The following is a 12,400-nucleotide window of genomic DNA, read 5'->3' as shown; positions in this document are numbered from 1 at the left end:
TTTCAGTCTGTATGTGTCCCTAAGTCTGAAGTGGGTCTCTTGTAGACAGTATATATACGGGTCTTGTTTTTGTGTCCATTCAGCTAGTCTATGTCTTTTTGTTGGAGCATTTAATCCTTTTACATTTAAGGTAGTTATTGATATGTATGTTCCTACTACCATTTTCTTAATTGATTTAGGTTTGTTATTGTAGGTCTTTTCCTTCTCTTGTGTTTCCTGCCTAGAGAAGTTCCTTTAGCATTTTTGTAAAGCTGGTTTGGTGGTGCTGAATTCTCTTATCTTTTGCTTGCTTGTAAAAGTATAGGTTTTTATTTCTCCATCAAATCTGAATGAGATCCTTGCTGGTTAGAGTAATCTTGGTTGTAGTTTTTTCCCTTTCATCACTTTCTAATTTTAGTATATGTGCTGCCGAAGCGAGCACCATCACTTTCAATGTGTCCTGCCACTCCCTTCTGGCTTGCATGGTTTCTGCTGAAAGGTCAGCTGTTAACCTTATGGGGATTCCCTTGTATGTTATTTGCTGTTTTTCCCTTGCTGCTTTTAATATTTTTTCTTTGAATTTAATTTTTGTTTCATTTATTGTGTTCATCATTGTTTGTTTGCTCTTTAGTTCTTTTAGTTCCTTGTTAAACGTTTCTTGTATTTTCTCCATTCTATTTCCAAGATTTTGGATCATCTTTACTATCATTACTCTGAATTCTTTTTCAAGTAGATTGCCTATTTCCTCGTCATTTGTTTGGCCTGGTTGGCTTTTACTTGGCTCCTTCATCTGCTGCATATTTCTCTGTCTTCTCATTTTGCTTACTTTACTGTGTTTGGGGTCTCCTTTTTGCAGGCTGCAGGTTCGTAGTTCCTGTTGTTTTTGGTTTCTGCCCCTGTGGCTAAGGTTGGTTCAGTGGGTTGTGTAAGCTTCCTGGTGGAGGGGACTGGTGCCTGTATTCTGGTGGATGAGGCTGGATCTTATCTTTCTGGTGGGCAGGACTGCAGCCGGTGGTGTGTTTTTAGGTGTCTGTGAACTTAGCATGATTTTAGGCAGCCTCTCTGCTAATGGGTGGTGTTGTGTTCCTGTTTTTCTAGTTGTTTGCCATGGGGCGTCCTGCACTGGAGCTTGCTGGACATTGAGTTGACTTGGGTCTTAGTGTTTAGACGGAGATCTCTGGGAGATCTCTTGCTGATTGATATTACATGGGGCCGGGAGATCTCTGGTGGACCAATGTCCCGAACTTGGCTCTCCCACCTCAGAGGCTCAGGCCTGACACCGACCGGAGCACAAAGATCCTGTCAGCCACACGCTGCTAGTGCTGGAGGGTGTCCTGCCGAGGTGTGGGGTGGCTGTGGCTCACAGCGGGGACAAACTCTTATTTGTTTTTTATTTAACATTCCTTCCTGTTGGTTTCTGTCTACTCCTCCTCTTTCATTTTTGTTTTTATTTCTTTTACCCTCTTGACTGTCATAGTATTGATCAATTTTTCTTTTTTCCATTTTCTTCCTCCAGAGGTCCAGAAGTGTTACATCCTAATACTGTTTTTGTAATAGTTGCTCTTACATTTTTACACACAAAACTTAACATATTTCTTTCTGCAGTCTCCCCAGAAACAAGAAGGAGCTTCAGTGTGCTGTCAAGCTCACCTTCCCCTTACTGTTCCTTGACCAATAGATGTCGTTGATCTTAGCTCTGGATTGTTACTTACTTGATATTATGCATCAAGAGCTATTTAACCGTTTGTGTGCTTCTTTGATCACAAGTATGATTGCCATCATTTTGTAGATTTATTTTTCAATTTGATGCTATTATCGAATCATTCTTTCAGAGCTGGTCAGTGTATAGGAAATCCTGAGTCACTGCATGTCTAAATGGTCTTTACTTCCCCCCATAAGCTTGAATGCTGTTTTACTGATGGAGGCATTCAGGGCTGGCACAGGGGGAGGTCAGGAAGGGGGATGTGCTCAATCACCAGCTGGACCTATTTGGAAAAAACTTCATTGTCCCATTGTCCCCATCAGTGAGAACTCTGATGCCAGTGGGATTCCTGTTCCTCTGTAGGTAAGCTGTTACCCTTTTTTCTGAAAGCCTGTGCTGTGACCAGGTGGTACCCAGCTCTGGTCTTCCCTGACTCAAGGTGCCTGGTATTGCAGCATCCTTTCTTTCTTCGGGTTGATAACTGTCCTCACTTGGTGGAAGAGCTTTTCCTATTTCCCCAGATGTTTAAGATCATAGGCTTTATGACAAACAGCCTGTGTTTGAATCTCCTCCACCGCTGTTTAGCTGTGTGACTTTAGGCAAATTGCCTAACCTCTCTGCTCCTCAGTTTCCACATTTAAAAAGAGGGGCTAATTATAGTCCTTATCTCTTAGAGCAGTAGAGCCCTGAATGAGTTAATACATGCAAAACTCTTGAAAAGTGCCTGGCACATAGTAAGTGCTCAAAAATTCACTTTTTTTCCCCCACAGTCCTGTTCACTGAATCATTTCCATTTTCTCCATACTTAGTCTTTATTTTTCCTTCCATGATGTTGGTCTTTCCTTGAATATCTAATAATCCTTGGCCATTTTTGTGATGAAAAACTAGGTTAACTAGGTTAACAAGTGCAGGAACTGCCATGTGTTTCTTCTGTGAGTATGTGGTGTTGTTTTCCCAAAATGTGTCCCCTGAACATGAAAGCTGACTGTCCTTACCTCCCACCTGCTTCTCCATGTTTTAGGCTTTGCTTTCTTTCTAGCTTCCAGGAATTGCTCCCAAGTTCTGGTCCAATGATAACTCACTCTCCAACCTTCTGGTTCTCTTATGCTTACATTCTTTTTAAAGAGTTATTTTGTGTCATTAAAGGGGAGGAGGGTTGTCAGAGGGGAGACCTGCTCCATCAGTCCCTGATGGAGACCCCTTTCCCACTCCTTCCTCCCTCCTTCCCCTCCAGCTCTTGGGCGTCTTTAGGATAAACTCCCGAATATGGGCATGGCTTCTATGACATTCTTATATTCCCAGGTTTGGATCCGTGCATCTTTTTTTATTTTATTTTATTTAAAATATTTTTATTTTATTTTGGAATATAGTTGATTTACAATGCTGTGTTAGTTTCAGGTGTACAGCAAAGTGATTCAGTTATACATATACATATATCTATTCTTTTTCAGAATCTTTTCCCATTTAGGTTATTACAGAATATTGAGTAGAGTTCCCTGTGACGCACTTCTCACCACCCTCCTTCCCTCATACGCTGTGCTTTAACGATATTGAATTTGTTTTATTACTTCAACACAATATTCCACCTTCACATCTGGGCTCACACTTCCTCCTTCCTTTGGCCAATGACTGCTCTTTCTTTGCATCTCTGATCTCATATCCTCATCAGTAAAATGAAGTCTTGGAATAAATTATCTTTAGGAGCCTTCTAGCTCTAACAGTTTATCATTACAGGCAAATAGACCCTTTGATATCTGAACCCTTTGTTCTTACTTCCTCAGGGTACTTAAGTGTCACACATTCTAAAGAAACATGCGGGATACAAATCCTCGTTGTTTACCTCCATTTTCTATACAGCACCTCAGATTTGCAGAACTTTTCATTGCAGTCAAAGTACTTCTCATTAATATGTCAGCACAGCAGGTCAGCGTGGGGCTGACTAAGAATGGTAGCCCAGGGAATTCCCTGGAGGTCCAGTGGTTAGGACTCCGTGCTTTCACTGGTGAGGGTGCTGGCTCAATCCCTGGCTGGGGAACTAAGATCACTCAAGCCACGTGGCACAGCCAAAAAAAAAAAAAAAAAAAGAAAGAATAGTAGCCCAGCTACCTCTTTAGTTTGGAGTCCTAATAAGGAAATGGTTGCTGACAGAGCCTAGCCAGTTTTCATCAATTAACTGAAGAAACTCAGATCCTGACCTTGAATCACAACATGTCTAATAGACATTTAAAAATTTTCCTCCAGACCCCAGGGGCAGTGTAGGAGAGCACGTGCCGTCCTGCTGATGGTAGTTTGCCCTCATGTAACAACACAGAGAGCAGCCCTCTCTTCCCAGGCTGCGGCGGGGATCAATTCCTACATCCTGCTGTAAGTGTCACTTCCCCAGGAAGACTCATAAAGTCATCTTGCGGTCTACCTCTCCCGCCCCAACTTCTCAGCTGGTTTCTTCTGTTTCCCTCCTCCGGGCATGCCATGCTCTCTGGAGACTTAATACCATCCTAATCCCTATGTCATAAAAGACAAAACCTGTCAATAGACGCTGCAGCTGTGCTCTTGAGAAGGGAGGAAATTCACTTTAAATCACCATCTCTGAAATTTAAAAATGCTAGTCCAGAAGGACTTTATAAACAGTCTGGAAAGGTCTTCACCCAAGTCGCACGGGAAATGGTGATGTCACCTGGCTGCAGACACTGCTGGTATTTTTCACACCGGGGAAGAGTTTCAGTCCTCACTAATACGAAATTCCACCAAATGGGTATCCTGGAAAACAACCACGAACCCCAAGAACTACACAAGCCTGAGCTTACTGTCAGGCTGTCCAAGGAGATGCAATCTATCGACCACTTCATCTCCAAAAGCTGCAGGTACCCTGGGGATTTCTCACCCGCGCTGGGACAGGTCTGAGAGTCGAAGGAGCTCTATTACCAACCGCACCAGCCACCAGGGGCAAACAGCACTGCCGGGACCAAAGAAAGGCATCCTACCAGCGAGAAAGGCATTGACTGCGGGGCTAAGTCTCGGCATACATCACTCTTTTCCTGCCTGTTGCGGTTCAAAGGACTGATCAATTCTCCTTGCTGTTAGAGAGGAACATTTATTCCCTACTCTTCAGCTTCCACGAGGAGGCGCTTAAGCGAGACTCGCCCTCTCTGCCCCTCTTCCCTCTCCCCCCACCTCACTCAGCATCAGGTGATGATTCTCACCCTCCTGGGAGCCCGCCTGCCTGCGAAGGGCGTGATGCTGGTCCTCTCTCTCTGCCCTGAAGTCAGGCCCGCCCAGTGGTGGCCGCCTGGAGATGTCGGGGCCACTAGGGACCAAGGGCTTAAACCCTCAGTCCAGGGGGGATATGTCAACAAGCCCTTTCGCCCACAAATCAAGAGGTACATTCTCCAGCTGGCTTCATCAGTAATGAAGTGACTTCAGATCTCTACTTATCGGACTCCTGGATCTTCCTTCTCAATGGGTTCTGAACTTGGAAGGGGAAACCGTGAGAGTTACATTTTGACCCCTACAATTATCATCCTCGTTGTCTGCATAGCTGGCTGGAAACAAAGGTGGATGAGAATCTCAGGGACATATAAGAAAGAAGGCAAGCAAGAAATTAAGCTGGCAGACATCTCTCATCTTTGATGGTATAAAAAATAATACTCCATGGTTTACTTCAAAAGAAACTTGGATATAAAGTTTCTTTAAGGATTTCGCATCATATTAATTTTTACACACACAATCTAGAAAAGATTCAGGCATAGGAACTTTTCTTTTTAATGATGCTCCTCTTTCAGGATAGAAAACCTGGCAAGAGCTGTGGAAAGACTATGTAAATATCTTAAGGTATTTCTGGATGGTGGGAGATTCCAGAAACACTGATCCAGGGACACACCATTACAGAGACTGTGAGGATACCTGTATTGCACGCGCGCACACACGCGCACACACACACACAGACACACACTCACACACACACACACTCTCACACACACACACTCTCACACACACTCACACACACACACACTCTCACACACACTCACACACACTCACACTCACATTATTCTGAATGTCTCAAAAACCAATGATGAAGCTTCTCTTATTTTTCTTTATTTCTAATGTGAACAATGGCTGAAGTCAGAAATAGACTTGGAAAGGAAACCTCCCTAACCAGCAGTTCCCAAGAAAAGAGCATCGTTACTAGAGTACAGACTAGTCGTTTTTCCACATCATGTCACAGGGTGCAATAATTTTCAAAGTCTGGTACTCCTAACTAAATGTCAGCTCTCTTGTTGATGGGCCTGAAAAAAAAATACTACTTTAAATTGCTACAACGCACCAACCACCTTTTATAACTACTCATTATTGCTAGACAAATAATTCCACCGAATAAACTATTTCGTTTCAGTGTAACATTACTTCCAAGGATACAAGTGAAATAAAAACTACTTTTGTAAGATTTGCTTTGGATTATTCTAATGCTTTCTTTTGCTTTATGATTTCTTCGAGTTGAGAAAGGCAAATTAATTAGCAGCTGTTTGAATTAAGAAGACTCTTCATTTTTCCTGATAAGTTAGGGCATTTGTAACATTAATATTTTAACCTGCCTGCTGTCCCACGGATAGGGATGGCAATTGGCTTTTAGACAGGATCGGTTGGCGTTAGATGTTACCGCACACTTTCACCCAAGTGGTCAAGTAAACTGTGTGTTCAGAGAGCTGTAGATATTAGCTTATATAAATCCACCAATAAGTTTACACTTTTCAAATGTAACAAGGGTGGGAAGAGTAAGTCAGTGCACTAAGAAATTGCTCCAGATTTAGATTTGTGCAATTCTGGGGTACGTATCTTCCTGAATCTTTATGCTTCTGCTAAAACATTCACCCCTGTTGGTCTAATTATAGCCCCAGAGGAAAATGGAGCACATGCAGTGAGTAGAGTGCAAATACTGAAAAATCACCCGTGTGGAAAGAGACGGGCACATCTGACTTTTTGCCAGCTTCATCACTGAGCGAGAACCATGTGCTTTTCACTGAGTGAAGGTCTGCACATTTTGCCATCAGCAAAACACATTTTGATTGCATCCTGAGTAATTTCCCATGATAGAAAAAAATTTCCACCTCAATTTAGAATTTTTGTCTCACAAAATACTAAAACTTTGTCCAGAGGTAAAATGCTCAACCCTAAATTAATTAGCGAGGAAAAGTGTAGGATAGAGGGGAGAGTTTCTACACACTTCCATATAACTCTCCTGGAAATGTGAAGGACAGGACATTTGGAAACCCCCAGCATGAACCAAGTACTGTCTCTGGGGTGTTTGGGGGCTTTCCAAACCACAACAAAATATAACCTCTCAATCAGGAGGGAGGAAACCCACTAGCAGTTCTCCTGACTCTTGGTCCAAAATGAGTCATATCTGCAATCTCATGCACACAGCACTAGAGCTTATTCAGCAGACTTGCCCACACCGATCAGCACTCATACACACCATGTACTGGATAGAGATGCAGACTAAGGCCCAGTGGATGTCAGAGCCTCCCAGTGAGGCTCCATAAGCTGAGCAAGTATCCTAGAAGCACGTCAGACCAGGCCCTCCACCTGCATGAGGGCAAAGAACCCAGCTCTCATCAATGTCTTTCTCTATGACTATACTATGAAGTTCATGAACACACAGACCAGGTCTTATTTATACTCACATGTCCCCAAATGCTGGGGAGGCCCTGGCACATAACACACAGTGGTTCCCATAACCAGTTTCTGCTTTTTTCTACTTTTCTATGCATGTCTTTTTAAAAAATTAATCAATCTTTTTTTTGAGGTGGTTACATTTTTAAAATAATTTTTATTGGAGTATGGCTGATTTACAATGTTGTGTGAGTTTCAGGTGTACAGCAAAGTGAATCAGTTATACGTATACATATATCCACTCTCTGTTTCTTTAGATTCTTTTCCCATATAGGCCCTTACAGAGTACTGAGTAGAGTTCCCTGTGCTATACAGTAGGTTCTTATTAGTTATCTATTTTATATATAGTAGTGTGTATATGTCAATCCCAATCTCCCAGTTTATTCCTCCCCCTGTTATCCCCTGGTCACCATAAGTTTGTTTTCTACATCTGTGACTCTGCTTCTGTTTTGTAAATAAGTTCATTTGTACCCTTTTTTAAGATTCTACTTATAAGTGATATCATATGATATTTGTCTTTCTGTGTCTGACTTACTTAAATTAATCAATCTTAAAAGAGATCATATGCTTCCTGAAATTGTACTTCCTGGCAATTGACCCCAGGACTTCTGAAGATTTGCCCCTTATATATTAGTCTTACTGAACAACCCAAGGTAATCTTCACAAATAAGCTTTCAAACTACAGGTTATGTCCCCACTTTGATGGTTTGAGCTGAGTCCAGGTGCCTCTGCTGGAGGGTTGCTTCTCCCACAGGGAGAGACCCACTGGACCCACAGACACTCCTCATGTTTGACCTCCAACCCCAATGCCTTTGTCAGAGAGACGAGCAGTCCCTCTTAGTGTTTTTTTTCCCATTCTCCCTTGTCATTTGCCAAATCACACCGCTTTCTAATTCACAAGCCCTGAAAATCCCACATCCATGCAAGGACCCTAACTGGTTAGGTGAGTTGAGAATAACCACAATCCCCATCAGTGTATTGACCTGATCTATCCTTTCCCCTCCTTCCCATTCCTGCTAGGAATTCCAAATAAATGCAGGAAGGGAGGGAGAGAGAGAGAGAGAAAGAGAAAGAGAGAGGGAGGGAGGGAAGAAGGAAAGGAAAGAAAAGGAACAGAGAAGAGAGAAAAGGTCCAGAAAAAGTGACTGGTGTCAGCTCCACGTGTACCCAGGCAGAGGCGTGCCCTGAGACATCTGGTTAGACTCCTGCTCCAACACCCAACCAAGGGGCAGGAGACACCAATCGGTGCATCATTGGATCTTTTCTGTACTTAGATGCACTATTCTCCACCCATAGCTTTGTTACTTAATTCTCTTCTTTGGAAATTATCAGCAAATCAAAAAAGACAGTTCTACACAGGAGCAATGAGGCTGGCAACAAGAGTAAACGTCAGCACAGTGGTGAGTCCCTAACAAAGACAGAGACCGTCCGCCAAGTCAGCCATTCTACTAGGAGTACAAGGGATGGTAGAGAAATCATCTACCTGGGGGTGTATGCCTCCCCTCCCCCCATTGTTTGTTACGTGTTCTGGGACCCTGGATAAGGTACGTGGTTTTGCCTTCTTGGGTATAACCATGTCCAGTGGAGTTTGGATTGCCTACCTTTCTGGAAAAGGAGGTGCAGTGACCTTAGTGACTAGGGCTTGGATTAGGGCTCTAAGAAAACCCTGGCCCGCCAAATGCAGAATCTATTACTTTTAAATTGCCATGACGTCTAAACAACTGCATATGTCATGGAAAGATCCAGTGGACCTATAGATAAATGTAATCAGTGAGTTCAGCTTTTAAATACATTAATTATTTATATGGCAAATTGTCCCCACTGATGCATTAGATTAGGTCCTAAGTGATACAGACAAACAATAGGAATTGTCTGTATGACGTCATGTAATCTGTGAGCTCCTTGGTCCTGGTATCAAGGCATCAGATGCCAAGTCAAGGAAGATCCTGAAACCAGCAATGCATCCCTCCCAAAGAAGGGAAAATGGGCTTCTTGTACCAAATCATTTCATCATGTAGTTCTCAAGGCCTCCACCCTGTGCTAGTCTATGTCTTAGCACAGACCATAGTCCATGCTACCAGAAAGTGTTCATACACATCATCACAAAACAATAAAATGAGAAATAATTAATTAAGTGCTACATCAGCAGTCAGGACAACTACTATAATTGGGAAGGGAGATATCTGTGAGCTAGAGTTAAAGGGAAAGATGATTTTTAACTCATCTTCCCTGGTGCTTGATCAAGATCCAAACAGGTGAGAACAGGTGTGGTGGGGCCCAGAGACCAGAGCGCCCCTGGTGATGGAATTTTTGCAGAACATCTGTAGGCCTCCAACCAAATTGGTGGTGGGTTGGGGAGTGAGGGTTTAGGAAAGGCTTCACAAACAGGATTGTCAACTGCCTCTCGAAAGGAGATGTAAAAGAGCATGAAGTGCTCAAGAAATGACAAGCAGTTCAGGACAGCTGAACTTCATGGCTTAGGAAGAAGCATTGGAGCATCAGGAGATGAGGCTGGAAGTGGAGCCTCAAAACATCATATCATAAAGGTCCTTGAGTGCCATGCTCAGATGTCCAGTTACGTCCAAGCTTCTGAGGAGATATGGTTTACTTCAGGGACAGCTAGCAGGAGGCAACAGAAGGACAAAGTCAGTTTAGATCTCACCTCTTCTGAAAAGCCTCCTCCTGCCTTGAGCTTCTAGTACACCTCTATTACCCCAGGAATATGAATAAAGAAAACTATGGTGTCAAGGATTCCAGTGGTACAGACAGTCTGTAGGTGGTACGTGGAGAGAAGCTACAGCAGGGAGGAAATGGGATGCACAAACACAGGCTCATCCTGGAAGGACTAGGAGATCCAAGGTGGAACCAATCCCTGGGGAAGTAGATGTATTGAGCACAGACCAAGAGAATAAAACAGGAGCCTGGTTTCTGCACTGGGTTAGAAGGAGGTTTGCAAGGCAAAAGCCCAGCTCTTAGACAAGAACAAGGGCTCGAGTTCAGTGTCTGAGCAAGTGCAGCAGCCAAGATGAGCTCTGTTAAATCAATGGGTGAATGAACCACCAAGAGATGGCTCCAAGCTTCTGTGGTGAGGCTGAATCCACAGCACCCCTGTGGATACGAGAGCGCTGTGCTGACCTGCGCTCCTCGGTAGGGAGCATACTGTTTGGGGCACTAATGGAAAGAGGCTTCGGCTGGGTCTGGGGTGTAAAACGGGAGCACACTGCAGGGATAAGGACCAGCTTAAAATAGGAGGTAAAAAAGCCAGACTCATTTTGCAAAATCTATCACACGACCTTTACGGGTCCGTAAATTTATTATTTTTTTTCCTTTTTAGAGCCCGAGTCCTGCTGTGGAATGTACGTGTTGTGAAATTCCAGCACATTACGAGAACACAAACTTTTTCTCTTAGCAGTGGGATTTATCAGCACAGAATCTTTTACTCGAAGCCAGCAAAATTTTCAGCGTAGGCAGGAGCGGTGTAATGAATCTCTGTTCATGAATAAAGGCGTTTTTCACCTGCTGAGGCCATTAGTCATTATCTGGGGTCTCACTGTGACATGCATGGTGGAGAAGCGAGTCCACTGAAAATAAGATAAATTGGTAATTCCAAGTTTGCAGGATGAGTGAGTCTCCCTTTTGACGTTTTTAGGTTAAATGAACAGGTGTTCTCATTGCCATCTATACATTTATGTGCACACCTTTAAAAATCTATTCACTCCTCCAGGGAACAAGCCAGGATGGGATATGAAAGAATTAGCATCTTTGGGCACTTTGTTGGCGTCTGGGGTTCGCAGCGCCACTCATATTTCCCCCTGGTGGGGATCTGAGTGGAGGAACACAGACATAAACAAAAATAAATCCTGGTTATTATCAGTTCTATAAGAATCGACAACTCCAGCTGCAGGAATGGCTGGTAAACCCGGACTGAAAAACACAACTTTGGTCAGGGAGCTCCTTGAATCTTCACTTTGGAATCAGCCTACTCGGTCAAGTCTGTAGGGACAGGACAAAGATCTATCGAACTCCAAGATGTCTGACCAGCCTGCTCTCACCTTCAACACAGGAGCTGAGCCCATGGGGAAGAGTGACCCAGTGAATGTCACGTGCTAACCAGATGAACAGTGACTGAGGGGCATGAGTGAAGAAGTGGAGAGAAGCACTGCCAGCATCCCCTCTATTACTCTTGGGGGGAGGGGAACAAACACTCCTCCCCCTTTGTAGACCAGGATAGGAAGGTGAGAAGAGGAGGAAAGTGAATTCTCCATGGAGCGTTACATGTGTTGCCTGATTTCATCTGCACACCCACCCTGTAGCATAGACGGGGTTATCTCTATTTATACAAATAAGGAAACTGAGGTTCAGAGGCTAGGTTACTTGCACGAGGTTAGAATGTAAAGAAGAGTGTCCAGACGTCAACCTGTGTTCATGTTCATTTCACTCTCCCTTGATGACTGGAGCTGCCGGAACAAATGACCACAAACTTGGTGGTTAAAATGACAGAATTTTGGTGAGGACCTTCAAGATGGTGGAGGAGTAAGACGTGGAGATCACCTTCCTCCCCACAAATACATCAGAAAATACATCTACATGTGGAACAACTCCTACAGAACACCTACGGAATGCTGGCAGAAGACCTCAGACCTCCCAAAAGGCAAGAAACTCCCCACGTACCTGGGTAGGGCAAAAGAAAAAAGGAAAAACAGAGACAAAAGAATAGGAACGGGACCCGCACCAGTGGGAGGGAGCTGTGAAGGAGGAAACGTTCCCACACACTAGGAAGCCCCTTCGCAGGTGGAGACGGCGGGTGGCAGAGGGGGGAAGGTTCGGAGCCCCGGAGGAGAGCGCAGCCACAGGGGTGTGGAGGGCAAAGCAGAGAGATTCCCGCACAGAGGATCAGTGGCGACCTGCACTCACCAGCCCGAGAGGCTTGTCTGCTCATCCGCTGGGGTGAGCGGGGGCTGGGAGCTGAGGCTCGGGCTTTGGAGGTCAGATCCCAGGGAGAGGACCGGGGTTGGCTGCGTGGACACAGCCTGAAGGGGGCTAGTGCGCCAC

The sequence above is a fragment of the Physeter macrocephalus genome, chromosome 11 (assembly GCF_002837175.3).
Source record: "Physeter macrocephalus isolate SW-GA chromosome 11, ASM283717v5, whole genome shotgun sequence".
NCBI lineage: Eukaryota > Metazoa > Chordata > Mammalia > Artiodactyla > Physeteridae > Physeter > Physeter macrocephalus.
Note: the sequence above shows the minus strand (reverse complement) of the source record.